The following is a 17668-nucleotide window of genomic DNA, read 5'->3' as shown; positions in this document are numbered from 1 at the left end:
AAAAAACTTGAAGGATCTAGCTAATAACATTTTGCAGGACGCCCCTACAACTTGGTGGCAGTGGCTTTGGAGTTGGCTGCCCACTGGATGGCTAAGTCAGATTCTTAGATATGCTATTCTTTTACTCATTTTAAGTATAGGCTTATGCTGTTTTTTACAATACCTTTTCCAGACGTGTACACCTGTTGCTCCGCGACCATTACGTAGTAATTACTTTTTGCTAAAAAATAAAAAAGGGGGAGATGTGGGGTGGACTGAATGAACAGCATACGTTGGCAAACCACGCTGCTGTTCTCAGTACACTATCTCTCAAGACATTGCGATCTGACCAGTGGAAAAACAGGATGTGGTTAACTTTATGGCTGTAAACGATACTGACATCTGTAGTGGTTAAATAACTGCCTGCATATTGCCACGTAGATAATGCTGTTGTACTATGTATGTACGTGATGTTATACAATAGTTAAAGGTCATAGGCTGTTTATGGAGAGAAAATAATCCACGCCTCCAAGGGGAGGTAAAAAAAAAGCGGAGACGAGAATTACGAGGGGGGCTCCGAAATTGAACTCTGGTCTCACCGTGTCTCACTGTGTCGTGATATCTACACCTTTTCCTGCTTGTCTCGCATCAGGAATTCAGTAAATATATAGCTTTCAGCAGCATAAAGAGTACTTTCTCTGTACAGGATTGGGACTTGCTTCTGAGTAAACATGCATAGGATTGCACTACAACAGAAAATCACAGCAGGATCTTGGTGGGCATACAGAGTAAATAATTTTGGTTATAATTATAATAAAAGTGTGTATGCAGGTTTTTTAATTACTTGCAAAAATAGCATATTTTATCTTTAAATTAATTTTTGAACAGAAGTTTAAAAAAGTGTACCTGCTGCAGTGTTATACTTTTCTAATTAAGGAATCAAACAAGTTTAAATTTTACTGAACTGTTGAAAAGGGCAGTTTATTGGTCTTATTCATAAACTTTTTTGAATACCTTCCCAATATGAAGCTTTTCTGGACGTAAAGCTGCAGTGCTAATTCCACATACCTGTAAATTAACCCCATTGAATTCAGTAGGACTTACTTAGACATGGTTAGGATTGTGCTGAAAATCTATGGGATTTTTGAGTGAACATAGAAAGGAATTGTGTTGTGAATCCTCCACCGATCTTTTTTTTTTTTTTTAACAGTTAGGGAACCCTGTGAGGTAGGACTGGAAACCAAGGCAGCTCACAACAAGAAATAAAACCATTTAAAATCCAATAACCATAAAACAAGGATAAAGCAGTTGCAAAACAGCTTAAAGTAGCATGATTCTGAATTTTGGGTTGGGTAAGTGAAGTTCCTTATCACTGAATTGCAGCCCTGTGTATGCTGCCCTGTTTGAGTAAGCCCCATTGAATACATTGGGACTTGCTTCTGAGTAAACATGCATAGGATTGCTCTATAAATATCTTTACAGGTTGTGTAAATAATAAACATCTTTGACATTAATGCTTATATAAATATTTCTTCACACTATGTCTTGATATGTATTTGATTTCACACTATGGTTGTAAATTATTATTTACAAATTATTATTTCCTCTACATTTTAAGTGTGCCCTTCTTCCTTGAGGTGTTCATGGTCCCTCTCTGTTTTCACCTTTAGGGTCAGATTAGGCTGACAGAGGGTGAGTAACCATGGTCACCCAGCAACCTTTATAGTTTATTTCCATTTAAAAATTTAATTAAAATGATTTATGTGTAGGCAATAGGGTTGGCGGGTTCAATCCCTGAGTTTGATCCTGTATCTTTAGGGGAAGAGAATGTCAGTGAAATGCAGGTGTTCTTGCAACCCTGTAATGGGAAAAACCACAAAGTGGAATTCTCCCTCGCCCCTGCACAATTTTTAAAGATACAAAGGACCTCTTGGAGGCTGGTCCTGGCAACCAAGAGGTCTTTTGTATCTTTAAAAACTGTGCAGGGGGGAGGGAGAATTCCACCTTGTGGTTTTTCCTATTACAGGGTTGCAAGAACACCTGCACTTGGCAGACTTTCTCTTCTCCTAAAGATACAGGATCAGTCTCACGGATTGAACCTGGCAACCCTAGTAGGCAAAGTTTATGAAGTAATGCAGTTCCACATGATACATTTAAAGCACATCCAACTCACATTTAAAGCATATGACTTCCCCCAAAGAATCCTGGGAAGTGTAGTTTCCCCCTCAGTTATAGTTCCACCACCCTTAATAAACTACAGTTCCCATGATTCTGTGGTGGGATTCATGTGCTTCAAATACATGCTCAATGTGCTTTAAATGAATGGTGTGGAACTGCCCTAGTATGCTGTGCATTCATTAGTGAATTGAACAGAACAATTTTAAAAGATACGTTTTTAAACAGGGCTGTAGCACATGCTTTGCGTACAAAGGTCCTAAATTCAATATCTGGAAGAGACTATTGCCTGGAATCCTGGAGAGCCAATGCTAGCCCATGTCATCAGTACTGAGCTAGGTATCAAATGGCCTGACTTGGTATAAGGCAGATTACTTTGAGCCTAAAACAGGAAAGAAACCCAAGGGCCACAGTGACTAAAATATATGTGTTTTATTTTTTTATTTATCATTTGATTTATATCCCGCCCTTCCCCCAGCAAGAGCCCAAGGCGGCAAACAAAAGCACTAAAAACATCATAAAAACAGACTTGAAAATACATTAAAACAAAACATCTTTAAAAGCATTTTTTTAAAAAAAAAAGCTTTCAAGACATCTTTTAAAAAAAGGTTAAAAATATGCTGTTAAAAAAAAGCTTTAAAAACATATTAAAAAGCAATTCCAACACAGACGCAGACTGAGATACGGTCTCAACTTACAAGGCTTGTTGAAAGAGGAAAGTTTTCAAAAGGCGACGAAAAGATAGCAGAGATGGCGCCTGCCCAACATTCAAGGGGAGGGAATTCCACAGGGTAGGTGTCACCATACTAAAGGTCCATTTCCTATATTGTGCAGAATGAACCTCCTGATAAGATGGTATCTGTAGGAGGCCCTCACCTGCAGAGCACAGTGATCGACTGGGTAGATAAGGGGTAAGATGGTGTTTTTACAACATTTATGTTCTGCTTTATTGTAAAAAAAACCCTCAAAGCAGTTTACAGAAAGAATTAAAACAATAAAATTATTGGCAAAAACAGTTAAAGAGTGTTTCTTTAAAAGAATGTATTCTGGATGGTTGACTGTGGCCTAAGGATGGCAGCAATGAACAACTTTAGATTGCTGTCTTACTTCTTGAACCTCAAATGGCTTTAGGAGACATGTCTCTCATGAACATGACGAGTAATGAGGGGTGGGGGTGGGGACATGCCATCATATATTTTTAAAAAAACATTGTTTCATTTTTCAAACATAATAACATAGAGAGAGAAGTGTGCATAGAGTATACATATTAATAATACAGGTGTACATAACTATTATTTTCACCCTAACAACTCCCTCAGTGAAATTCCTACAAAGTAATCTCCTCCATTCAACCACCTTGTTGCTTGTACTTTGTCAGTTTTTCTAATAAAGCATATTGCCATATTAATTTTTTTCCATTCTTGGATTGTCCCACCTTCTTCCCTTTTCCAGTTACCTACTATAATCTGTCTAGCTGCAGCTAGGTTAACTCATCATTTGGATGATCCATTGAACTTGGAAAATTCAGAGCAGAGGGAAAGAACACAAGGAAAATACTTTAATTTTATTGGCCTGTATTCAACATAGCGCTAAGGAGATTGTTCCATCAACGCAAGCATTCCTGCTTGCCCAACAGAACAATCTTTCCTCTCCTTCCCCCACATGCTGTCCTGGGGGTTCTCCTGACCCTCCAGAGCAGATTTGGGGAGGAGAGGGGGGATGTCCCATTGTGCTAGTGGGAATCAATAGTTGGACTATGGCCTATTGTCTATCATTGAAACCACATTAAGAAGGCCTCTGTCCTACCACAGTGGGCATTATGGACCGTGGATCAAGTCTTATGTACATACTAAATTACTTTCAATTACCAGAAGAATCGCGATGAGTCACATTTTCCCAGTGGAAAAGAAACTGTGATTTGAGTGCTGGGAAAAGACAAGACCACCATAAAAATAGAGCCAACTTGAGGGAAGATGTCTGGATCCTCAGCCAGAAAAGTGTAAGTGAGTTGCACATTTGTTGTCCTCTACATTGATTAGCTGGAAAGTAGGGATGTGCTAGAATTCAGCCCAATTCACATTTGGCACTGAATTTTCCATTATTTCACTTTCTATCATTGTGGATTGGATTTTTACGTAGCTGTTTCCCACTGCTATTTTTGAAAGCGGATTTTCATTTATCGATATTTCTTTTCAAATATCGATGTTTCCTTTCAAAATAGTGATATTAATATCAGTATTTTTTACGAAGGAAAAAAGGCTGCATCAGTAAAAGCAGTGGCTAGTCAACAAAGAATGAACTCGAATTGATACCAGCCTGTGACGATGCTTTCAAACTGGCACCAGCCGATAGATTCCATCCCTACTGGAAGGAGCTCTTAGAGGGATGTTACCTTGCCAGTTTTAAGACAGCCTGAACTCTGTAACCACCCTCATCCCTTATGTAGCCTTTGCAAAGCTCCGCCATAATAGGCACTTTCAAGTGCCCCCCCCCAAAAGGGGAAAAAATAGAAATGAGAAATCCTTCCCCTTTGTCTGGAATCTTAATAACATTTACACAGGAAAAGTGGGCTTACTTACAAGCAACGAGTTGAAGGGCACTTCCAGACTTTCACTATTTTCAGGTGGGATTAAATTGCACATTTACACAGAAGTGTGGTTTATAACGATTTCAAATAAATAAATAAATATGGGCAAATTTATTTATTTATTTATTGTATTTGTATACCGCCCCATAGCCGAAGCTCTCTGGGCGGTTTACAGTAACTAAAAACATTAAAAACAAAAATACAAATTTAAAACACATCTTTTAAAAACAATTTAAAACACAATTTTAAAATTTTAAAACAATTTAAAAAACACATGCTAAAATGCCTGGGAGAAGAGGAAAGTCTTGACCTGGCGCCGAAAAGATAACAGTGATGGTGCCAGGTGCACCTCATCATTACATAATTTGGGGGCCACCACTGAGAAGGCCTTCTCCCTTGTTGGCACCCTCCGAGCTTCCCTTGGAGTAGGCACCTGGAGGAGGGCCTTAGATGTTGAGCGTAGTGTACGGGTGGGTTCGTATCAGGAGAGGCGTTCTGTCAGGTATTGAGGTCCCGAGCTGTGTAAGGCTTTATAGGTTAAAACCAGCACCTTGAATCGAGCTCGGAAACATACAGGCAGCCAATGCAAGCGGGCCAGAATTGGTTTTAAATGTTCGGACCGTCTGGTCCCTGTTACCAATCTGGCCGCTTCATTTTGCACAAGCTGCAGTTTCCAAACCGTCTTCAAAGGCAGCCCCACATAGAGTGCATTGCAGTAATCTAACTTGGAGGTTATCAGAGAATGGACAACTGAAGCCAGGTTATTCCTGTCCAGATAGGGGCGCAGCTGGGCCACCAACCGAAGTTGGTAGAAGGCACTCTGTGCCACCGAGGCTACCTGATCCTCAAGTGACAGAGATGGTTCTAGGAGAACCCCCAAGCTACGAACCTGCTCCTTCAGGGGGAGTGCAACCCCATCCAGGACAGGTTGGACATCCACCATCCAGTCAGAAGAACCACCCACTAGCAGCATCTCAGTTTTGTCTGGATTGAGCCTCAGTTTATTAGCCCTCATCCAGTCCATTGTCGCAGCCAGGCACCGGTTCAGCACATTGACAGCCTCACCTGAAGAAGATAAGGAGAAATTGTGTCATCAGCATACTCCAAAGCTCTGGATGACTGCACCCAACAGTTTCATGTAGATGTTGAACAGCATGGGGGACAGAACTGACCCCTGTGGAACCCCATACTGGAGAATCCAGGGTGCTGAGCAATGTTCCCCAACCATTACCTTCTGGAGGCGACCCATCAAATAGGAGTGGAACCACCGCCATGCAGTCCCTCCCACTCCCAACTCAGCCAGTCTTCCCAGAAAGATACCATGGTCGATGGTATCAAAAGCCGCTGAGAGATTTATTTAATTATTTATTAAACTTGTATACCATCCCATAGCCAAAGCTCTCTGGGCAGTTTACAACAATCAAGAAGACTCAACAGAGTCACACTCCCCCTGTCTCTCTCCCGACAAAGGTCATCATACAGGGCCACCAAGGCTGTTTCCATGCCATAACCAGGCCTGAAACCCGACTGAAACCCGATTTAGGTTCTGCAATTAAAAGGCTGATTTGGAGCTCTGGCACAACAAACTGGCTTTCCAAAAACATTTTTTTTTGCAATAAGGTTTGGGGCAATGCAGTGGAAAGTGTGAGATAACACTTGCTTTGACATAACATCATTTAACCTCCCCACAAAGAAATCAAAATGAATACTCATTAAGTAGCAAATGTGTATGTCTCATCTCCCTGCGAACAAATCAGGATGAATGCTAAATAAACATGTCATCTGGAAGTGCTGCTGTCCTTTCCTAAGCACACCAAGGCATGGAGCTCAGTGAGTTAAACATGCTTAGGGTTAAAATCTAAGGCTGCGTACATACTGTCCATTTAAAGCACATAGAAAACACAGATGGATGGTGTAAAAAACTCACAGGTTCCTACCAGGGTCAACTCCCAAGCCGAGGGCAATTGATCCTGGCTAAGTACAATCCATGTCTCCCTTACCAGAGCTGAGTTAAACCACCACCAATCCTGCAAGGTAGGTAGACTGCCACCACCCCTCAAACCTGATCACCCACTCTGGGCCAAGGGGAAACCCAAAGTGCCAGAAATAGATCTGCCAAGGATCCCAAAAGACAAGAATGAAGAATGCTCTCCTTGTCTTGGAGCCTTAAGGCAAAATACCCAGCTATACAGTAATCTGTGGCTAATTGGCCAAGGTGCTGGATTCAGAGCCAATTTCCCCCTGAAATGAAGTGAAGACACACTGGTAAATAAGAAATAGCTTTATTAAAATAAAATATAAGTGCAAAAATGTAGCAGCAAAATAATTCCTTAAACCAAACACCCCTAGGATTAGGTAAAATACAAAAGGCAGAGAGTTCAAGTCACAGATAAAAACATCAAGCTGTCTAGCCTAATCTATACTCACACAATATAGGTAAATCAGCAGAGTAAGTTCATAGTTCCACATCTCCCCAGAAATGTATCACCTGGCTAGCAGATGGAAGATAGAACCCCAACATCAGATAGTACCAAGGAACATTGAGGAACAAAGACCTAAAGTCTTGGTTCTATTTTTATGGGAAAAGCCCAGCAACAGCCAGGAATTAATTAGCCAATCAGGGGGCTTTCTGATGATGAAATCTGGAGCTTTCAGACTGATAAGCAGGTGTTCTTGCTTACTGCTTAATTAACTGAGTTCAGCTATGAGAACTGATGGTCTCATGGCCTCCCAGAGGCCCTAATTCAGGCAAGATGTTCTCCCCGCAATTCCTTGCCACAGAACCATTTTAGCTGACACCCTTAAAAACCAGGAGTTCAGGAGAGGCGGCAACTCCAGGTTCTTATCAAAACTAGCTTCTGAATCGTCTGAGGACTGGTGCAATTGAGGTCAACCTGCAGGGAGCTTTCAATAGCATCAGCCAACACTTCCTTCCAGACTGCCCAATGCTATTTCCATGAAATACTGCAGCAACTGATCAACTAAAATGAAATCTTTTTTAACAATCACAAAATGTGTTTGACATTCAAACATGTGGCTCTCTTTTGGCAATGACTCCCTCTCCCCCAAAAGCTGGAATCAGATATTTTTTCAGCCTTTTGCTCACTGAAGTGGCACCCCTCCCCTCCCCCCCCCAAATCAAGGAGGCAGACATGGAGTCACACAATTCTGTGAACCTGTAATTCAGATGTTGCCTATAATAAAGAGCAAAGACCTCTCTGTTAGACACCTAGGAAGAGTCAGCATAATTTTAGTGACAGTGGAGGTCGATGCAGGGTGCTCAGCGATAAAAGTAAACCATTTAGCTATATGCAGTTCTTGGCTAGCCACACCAAGCAAGTGGGATGGTGGAAATTGTAAATCAAAATAAAGGAACAGATAAAATAAATGGCAGTTCTTCCAGCAGGCAGAATGAGGGCATGTTCCAGCAGCGTGGAAAATGGGAAAATCCTACGTTGTATTTAAAATAATTCCTCACATAGAGTATAAGAATGGCTGAGTGGGTGTTCAGGTCTATCATGGACTGCAACAGGAAGGAATGGTAAAAGAGATGGAAGCTTGGGGTCACTCAATTTAAATGCCTTCCAGCAATTACATTTTGCAGGAGGCAGTCCAGCAAACCCACAACAGAAGTAGAATATATTGTGACAGTTCCATGCTCTGTGTAAATACTATTGCTTTCCAATGGTCCATACTGTTGTTATAGTTAGCTAGCTACCAGTTAAAACCCTGCCTGTACCAACACTCCAAGGCAGTTAAGAGAGTCACAAATGTGAAAATACATCATACGTGAAATGCAAAATAAATAAATAAATCATCATCACAACAACAAAATAAAGACATAAAATATGTTCTCATCAAACCTAGCAGCAGGAGACATTAATGATAAAACCAGTCACGGGATGAAACCAGTCACACACAGCAAAACAGAACTGACGATCAAACCAAAGTCTTTCTGAAAGAAGGGATTGAAAGCCAATAAGGAAGGGGTAAGACAAGTCTATCTGGGGAGAGAATTCCATTGCCTAGACACAACTACTGAGACTACCAAGGAAGCAACGCCCCAGTGCTGGTTGGTGTGGTGGGGCAGAGCTTATCTGGACAGCTCTGGGGGGAGGTCATGGCAGCAGTGATGTGAAGCCACAAGAATGCACCATCCGGCAGAGAAGCGCTGGATTGGCTGCGCTGAGGCATCTGGACAGCCCTGGCCTTGCTGCCCCCCTGCCCTGTTCCAGCACGGTACATGGAACCTACAGTGATGCTGGTGTTGGGAAGGCTGTTCTGTGGTTCTGCCCCACCACACCACCCACTACCACAAAGGCATATTTTAGAAGAGGGAAGTGGAACCTGTCCCATATGCCTCCCTTAGACCAACAAAAGCCAACTCACACTTCCTTTATGATGATTCAAATATTGAATTGCTACTGATTGAAACCCTTCGGCCTCACACTCCTGGCTGCTTCCTGGCAGGGGGCTAATATCACAAACAAGCCATTCAGATCCAATTTTTCTGTGTGCGCATTTGGCATGTTAGCCTCCACACATTTCTGGGGTTTTTTAGTCATTGATAATCATTGGTATTTTTCCACCAGTAGGCAGAGCTTGACGGAATGTATCTGGAACTTATTTGTTTGCCCCTCCCCTTAGTCACACCTCCTCTGCCCTCCTCTGCTTTTTTCTCTTCTGGGCATGTGCAGACATTTCTATATCTGTGTGTGCACATCTTTAAAAAAAATATCCACGGAAGCACAAAAGAGCTCAAGAACAAAGGTTAGTTATCATGGCTTTGTTGTCATGTTTCACAGTAGGCACAATGAAGACTTGTGATTTGGGGGGCAGGGTGGGGCTGGTGGGATATCCATTTTCATTGAGTTTTTCCATTTTTAAAAAAAATACGGAGGTCTTGCACATTTACTTAAGGCTTGCACAAGAATGATAAAGAGGTTTTGCACAATACCTCTGTATTGTATTATTATTGATGTTAAAAAAACAGACACCAATATGTAATGTTATTACAGTCTCTGAGGTTACCCCTCATATGTACTGTGTAGATATCTTGAGACAACAGCTTCTTCTTATTGGGCTATTGAAATTTGAATGTGCTGTCAGCATTTGGCAATTGGTGGAAATAGGCACGCTTGTATCCTTTGGTGTGCCAGAAGCGAATTGGCTATGCTGTGTTCAGGTGAGGAGCAAATGGAGATAGGGGCATGGCACATCACAGCACATGTGACAAACCACCCACCCAATTTTTTTAAAAAAATTAATGAGCTTCCACAACAGCAGTGCCTGCAGATGTACAATGGGTTATTTAAACTTATTGGATTTTCCATGGTAAGAGGAAAGCCAGATTAAAGTGTGGGCTGGCATTTTGATGACATCATCATTGTGTGGATGCTGCAAAACCTGAGTGCATGAGCAGCACCAACTTCACAATAAATTCCCATCTGGAAGCACTTCTATCCTGCTTGCCATTTCTATCCTGCTGTTTCCAGTCAGTTACCCATCCAACGACTGACCAGACCCAGACCTACTTAGATTCAGCAAGGTGCTGCTGACTTTATGTGCCTTCAGTCCATACCCTGCTTATGAACACTGTGAAAAACACTTGCAGAGGGTGCAGGATCCCCCTTTCTCAAAGCATGTCTATGTGACAGACTTTAAACCACTTTAAAATACACTTCTTATCGCCATGGAACTGAGTATTCTAGCTTTGTGAGGCTATATGCCTGCCTCTTGGACATGGTGCTTCCCAAAACTTGTTTTCCCAAACCTTTAGTAAAACATCTTACAGGAAGAGGCAGCTTTTAGAGTAATTGGGAACTGCACATTTCTTGCCTTGTAACAGAGAATCTGCTATTTTTCTCCCTGAAGAATCATATTCTTTCTTGACTTCCTTCCATTCCTCAGGAATAATCATAGCACTGCAAGCACATGGTGGTAAGACAGTCTCTGTGTGCTGGGGATCTTTAATCAAATGCTAATTCTGTGGAGTGACAGAATTGGCTGGAGCTAGCAAAGGGTGCTCTCTGGCAGCAAGAAAAATGCATTGATTCACTACAGAATCTGCTTTGCAGAGAGCCAGGCTACGATTTAGAATATAAAGCTGTATTACAACACCAAGTGCTGTTTGGCTCACGCAGGAATCCTTTGTGTCCTTAACGAAGAGAAAAACAGAGCTCTATTCTGATGCTTTATGTTTAATCAGATGTCATTTTGGAATGCTGTGGAAAACACACCAGAAATAATAATTAGTCAGAAAGAAAAGGCTTCGTTCAAAACGATGGGTGACTGAACCAAGAACCAAAAGAAAGCAGGCAAGATTTGAGCATGGGTAGAATAAAGTTTTTAATGTATTTGCATTGAAATAAAAGTGGAATGGAGCAGCATTTAAAGTGCTCGGAAAAACTAGTTTAGATGTAAATAGCTAAGTGCATAGGGAATGGAATTCATGTTTTCTCCTCAGGAGGCTCTGGTAACTCCTGGCAATGTTGGTGGAAACTGGAAATCCCAGATAAGGTAATTAAGAGTGACTCCACAGATCTCAGCAAAGCAAGCATTAATTCTTCCTGCCAACACCATCTGGGGAATAAGGATCTTGCATGTGGGACTCAACCATGAACCAGCATTCAAGGGGGGGGGACAGGTGGTTATGGTGGAGACAGAGTAAATATGAAGATTATGGGGTGTTTTTTGGATAAAACACATGAATCTTATGTCTGGGTATGGTGGACAACATTAGATTACTTTCTGGGTTCTAGTAAGTCCAATTTGGCCATATCACAAGTGACAAATTCATTTTTAAATTTGCTGTATTTACTGAATCTCTCAGCTAAACTACATGACACAGGAGATCCATGACTGGATGTCCGGCTGGCTGACATTTTTTTGGGGGGGGAAACATTAATATATATGTTGGGGCTCTGGATTTGATTGGAGCAGCATTGGAGGTGGGGGAGAGGAGTATTTAACTCTGTTCTTCCCATGTAGTTTCCCCAAATTACCCTTAAAAGACCTTCTCTTATCCTCTCAGTAGAAAAAGGGCTTTGATTTCCCTGCTGTATGCCTAACAGCAGCTTTTGGTTTAGATTAGGAAAACAGCATGGAGGGGAAAGGGTTTAACAGGCCCTCCGTCCAGTGGAGTCACTATACTACTGAATCAGTGGTGGCTGGTGGCTCCATGTAGGTGAGGCAGTGGAATCCGCTCCAGGTTTTAGTCTATACTTTCAAGGAGCTGTCCAAGGTGCTCAGAAATATTTAACTAAATAAATAAGGTGATCATTCTGTTGCTGAAGAGGAGAAGATCACATTCTAATAAGAAAAGATTCTTTAAGGCATTGCTGTGGGTCAGCCTTCTCCAACCTGCTGCTCTTCAGATGTTTTGGACTACAGTTCCCACCAGCCCCAGTCTGCACATCCAAAATATATAGAGGGCACAATTAAAAGGACACATTTAATTCAAACTGTCTCCAAACATGGAGCACGAAGGCTTATGTGGAGGAAGAGTTAGCTTTGTACCACTGCACAATGGTTTTTCATTTTTCAAAGGGATACATGAGTGTGCTCCTTTCTCTTTTTTCCTGCTCCCCCCTCACACACTTGTATATTTTAAGCAGTTCCAAAATGATGTGGATGTCAAAGTGAGGATTGTCTTGTCATCAGAGATATAACCATTTCCAGAGGTATCTGAGAAAGTTACCTCAAAACAATTGTTGATCGTGGAAAAATGGTGTGATCTCAATGCTTCCTTCTTAAAAGGAACGGTGGCATAATAAAATATGGATATTGGAAGAAATACCTACGTTTATAGAATTTGTTCTATTAAGAGAAAGCAGGCAATATTTGGGGACTGGATTAAATAGCCCTATCTTATTGAGTTTATGGAGAGAAAATAACATTTGAAACCTGACTTATCTAAAAGCTTTTCAAGATTGTTAATACGTTTTCATTTGTTATTGTTGTGTACTTATAACAAAACATATCCCACCTTTGTCTTAGTAGCATTAGCTGTGTTTATTGGGAAGAGGATTTTTGTCAGTTGAAGCTTTACAGAAGCTACTAAACTCATTGTCCTAGTGCAGCAGAAAATGATGATGATGATGTGTATAACACACAGCAAAAAGGAGAACAAGAATGCTTCGTGTTTCCCTGCATTTGTCATTTCTACTAGTCCTCCGTGATTGTCAAAAGGCCCATACAGTATAAGCGTGTTCCCTTTTTGCTCTGTAGCACAGTACAAAATAACTAGCTAGATGCCTTCATGAATCAATAGTCATTCCACACCCCCTCACAACTACACACTCTCTCTTACTTGCTCTCTGTCATCATCTCCACACTCCTCAGTCCTTCCCCCATGCGCCTTCTCCCACAACAAGAGCAGTCTCTAGGAGCCAATCAGTATGAAAGGGGAGTGTGTTAGCTACTGAGAAGAGTCTTCTCAGTGGCTGACTCATCTCCTTTCACTCTGATTGGCTCCAATCAGCAGGAAAGGACAAAGAAGCATGTTAGAAGACTCTTCAGTGGCTAAGGTAATAATTGCAAGATTATAAATGAACCACAAATACTGGATTAGAAGGAACAAACTTTACTTAACAGTGTGTTGCTGCAGAACTATATAAATATAAACCTGAAACTGAGACAGATAGCTCCTAGCTTCCTTTACTTGCTGGTCTCATCCACAACTGATTCCTGCATCCAACTGTTTCTAAATCACTTGAGTTCCTACTCACATTACAGCTAACACACTCCCTGTTCATGCTGATTGGCTCATAGGACGCTGGAAACATAGGGACCCGGCAGGGACTCAGTTTCTAAAAAGGTAAGGAGTCTAAGACCTCCTGAGAGCCTGGACGACTGCACCCCTGTATATATAGTGCTTACTATTGTTTTACTATTATCTAAAAAATTGTCTCACAGATCAAATGGGATGATACCTTATCTTAGACCAAGTAGTGCATTAAAATACTATGTGTTCTTTTTCACACTTAGGTTTTCAGATAACAGAATTGAATTATTTTGTTTAATTAATCTCAAAGTAGTGCCACTAAATAGTAATCCTGTACAGTGCCGTTCTGATTTGATTTGCTTCATTTTATAGCATAGTATTCAGGCTGCAATCCTAAACACAATTACTGGGAAGCAAGCCCCACTGAACATCATGAGAAAATATGCACAGAATTGCATTGCATGAATGTGTTTGAATTTTTGTGTTAATGTGTCTTTTTCAGCTGGCAGGCAGTTGGGAGTGTGCCTTGCTGCAGCAAAGGAACCCACTTTAAGCCCACTGATTGGTCCTTTGAAGCCCCGCCCTTACCCACTCCACACCAAATGTCATGTATGGGTGTAGCTTCCCCAAAATGGCTTGACAGGCCAAATAGGGAGGCCTGACCACTGTCCTGCTCTGGTAGGGAAGAAGAGAGCTGAATGCTAGGAGGATTCAGCGAATCACATAATAAAACCATGCAGCATGAATAGCTCCCTCCCTTCCCCAAATTCTTTTAGCATCAATGCACTTCATATGTAGTCTGGTTACCGCAGCCTCAATATAGGCTACATGCAGAGTACAGTCTAGAAGATTCCTGAAGACTGAGTTGCTTGTTCCTAAAACAATCTAAACATGACTATTACAAGTGAAAAACAATTACATTTATTTATTTATTTATCTTTCATTTAAATATGGTAGTCTGGATTGATAGATTGTGTCTCTGGCTATTGTTGCTGAGGTTGACTGAAATGGCTCATGGTGACTTGTGCTATGGCAAGCCTCTTCAGCTCTGATATTGCCAGGAAAGATACCTTGCCAGCTCGCTTTCCTGCGCATGATGCAGAGATGTTTGTTCCAGGCACATCTGATGATTACTGTATGCTGCCACCTTTCAACAGCCTGGCTAATCCAAGACAGATTTTCAATGAGAATGACCTGGTTTCTGAATCCTGTCAGAGAAAAACAACACTGCTGTGTCACCCACATGATGCATGGCTTAGGTAGGCCGTAGCCAGAAAGCAGTTGACAGATCCCAGGGGACTGTGCTTTCTCGTTGATTTAAATATTTGATAACAGCTAGTTAAGTTAGAATGCATCATTTTATGCTTCTGCAATGGTGTGCAGAGAAACATTCACTGCACAGTGGTCATGATGTAATGGTTCACAACCCACTTTTTGAGGTACTGCTGAACTTTTAGAATGAAAAGGTGTTTGGGCTCATCTGCGTATTCCTCCTGATCTGATTGCAAAAAGCTAATGGGAACTTCATCTTGCGCCACCACCTGGAGTTGGCCTTCCGTGCCCCGCACTTCTACCTACACTGCCTCGGCAAGAACGGCATCCTTGTTGACAGCACCTTCCAGTGCACAGGTGGCCCAGGCCTCTAGTTGCCCCTGTATCCTTCTGTTCGCCATTTTTGGGATCCCCTGGGAAACTTGTGAGACTCTGGGGGCGATTTATGTGTGTTGGACCCTGGGTGAGAGCCAGAGTGGCTGGGTGGAGTCCTGGGTGAGAGCCAGGAGGTTGAGAGATTGTGAGTGGAGAAGTGCAAGGCAATTGTTTTAATACTTATTTGTAAATTTGTATTATGTATGCATTTGTATTGTGGCTTTATTGTATATTTTTATAATATTTGTTGTTTTATCTTCTGTACACCTCTTAAATAAATAAATAAATAAATTTTGCTTTGTGCTTGTTTGGCAATGCTGTTGTTTTCTTTAAACTGCCCCTATGATACTCCTAGACTGCTGAGACTTAGCCTTTTCTTTCTTTTCTTTTCCTGTCTTCTTTTTCACAGATCAAGGATAGTTATGATATTATTATTATAAATTCTATAATTTATGATGTTTTTGCTGGCAGGAAAATCTCAGAGATCTTTTATTCCCAAGGCTGTTTCAAATATTTTTGAATTATTATTGTTTGTTATTTATATTACGGCATTGGCTAATGGCTTCATTTAGCACCCGTTTCCATGGGCAGAATGCCCTAGATACAAAAACAGTCCTTGCACCTAAGCTGTTTACAATTTAAATGGCTTGAAATGCTGAACCACTGGACAAAAGATATGGTTGTTCATGGAGTAACAGTGCAATTCTAGACATGACTGCTCAGAAGTAAGTTCCAATGAATTTAATATGGCTTACTTCCAGGAACGTGGGTATAGGATAACAGCCTAAAACATGACTTGGACGAGAAATGGATGAGATGGACTGGACTTAATGACAGAAAGATATAAGGGAGGGGAATGATAAGTAAATGTGGGAAAGGCAAATCTGGGTACATTGCCTTGGATGGAAATTTGATATAAACGTTTTAGGATGGAGAATCTTAGGGCAGAAACACACTCACTGTTCTGCCAGTTCCAGTGCGTCTCTCCACCTCTCTTTTCTGAAAACGGGCACACACCACTAGACAAAGCCCACCTATGCAAGCTACTTTAAAAACTGGTGGGAGCAGCTTGAGTGCATTTTTAAAAAAATTCAGCTTCAATGAGATTTTGCAACTGATCGGTAGATCAACCCGTTTCCCCTCCAGGTGCGGCCAATGGAAATGCTTTGATCTAGGGACTAGTGTGTTCACAACCTTAATATACACCTTAATATACACCTGGATCTGCTGCTGAGCCATTGGAAGAGAAAGAAGTAGAGCTTGATCAGTTGATGGAAGAAGATCAGTTTGGTGGAGCAGAAACTAATCCTGACATTGCCCTTGTTGTAGTGCAGACTGGGCTAGATGCATTATATCTAGTTGCTAATCTCTTTGCAGTTATTGTTTTGTAAAGTGCAATAGGAATATGTTTGAAAAGTAGCATTGAAAGTAAATAAATAAATAGTCTGCTGGGCAGAAAAGGACAGAAGACTAGCACGCTATAGACCTCTCCATGCACTACTCATGTGGACATTACAGCAAGAGAGGGGCTATGGAGCCACCAAGTTTGCCCCACTCCCTAGTTGTGCTGCTCCTCCTGCCCCTGCCATCACTGTGCTGAGCATAACTTTTGCAGTGGAGGATCTTCTTCCTGGCACAGTTTTAAATACTGATTGCCCCCAGGGCTCTAAATTGCATGGGGATTCTCCACGTGTAGAGAAATTTCTTCTCTGCAGAAGCAATGCTCGACACAGTGACACTGGACACAGGAGGTGCAGCACACGTTTGAGGACGGGCCCAAATAAGTGGCCTTTCAGCCTCTTTCACTACATTTGCGCTCTACATGCAAGTAACGTGTAAGAAAAGTTAATGGGTTGTGATGACTGGATGCACAACCGGCCACTGCAGCACTTTCACATTCTGGTAATTTCCTACAAGTTAATCCAAGTTGTCTAACTGCTGTGAATTTTAAGAATGCAATTGTGGTACAGACAGGGGCAGTAATTAAAACTATCAAGGCAGCACACAACAAAAGAGTAAAGCCATCAATATAAAATCACAGTTAGAAGGAACATAAAGCAGAACAGCAGCATAAAAATGCAACGTAAAAATTCAGCAAAGCAGATAAAAATGATTCAGTCAGCCAATATCTCAGCAAATAAAACATTTTGGCCTTATGCCAAGAACACAACACAATTAGTGCTAAGCAGCCCCCCCCCTTCCATAAATGAGGTTCTGTAAGTGAAAAGTCCCTCTCTGGTCAGCACGCACCTGGTGGGACGACCTGGCAAGAGCCTCAGATTAATGCAGTGTTTGGGGCAACTCATGTTGTAGAAGATAGATCTTTAGATACCCTTTAGGGCTTTGTAAGTAAACACCAGCACTTTGAGTTGTGCCGAGAAAAGGGACTGGCAGTCAATATAGCTGCAGTGGCAGCTAGTGGCTCCATGTCAGTGGGGCAGTGAAATCTGCTCCAGATTTTAGTCCAAACTTTCAAGGAGCTGTCCAAAGTGCTTCAGCACCTTGGAAAGCTCCTTGAAAGTTCAGACTAAAAGCCAGAGCGGATTCCACTGCTC

Source organism: Rhineura floridana, chromosome 5 (assembly GCF_030035675.1).
Source record: "Rhineura floridana isolate rRhiFlo1 chromosome 5, rRhiFlo1.hap2, whole genome shotgun sequence".
NCBI lineage: Eukaryota > Metazoa > Chordata > Lepidosauria > Squamata > Rhineuridae > Rhineura > Rhineura floridana.
The sequence above is the reverse complement of the archived record's forward strand: the minus strand, read 5'-3'. Positions refer to the sequence as shown.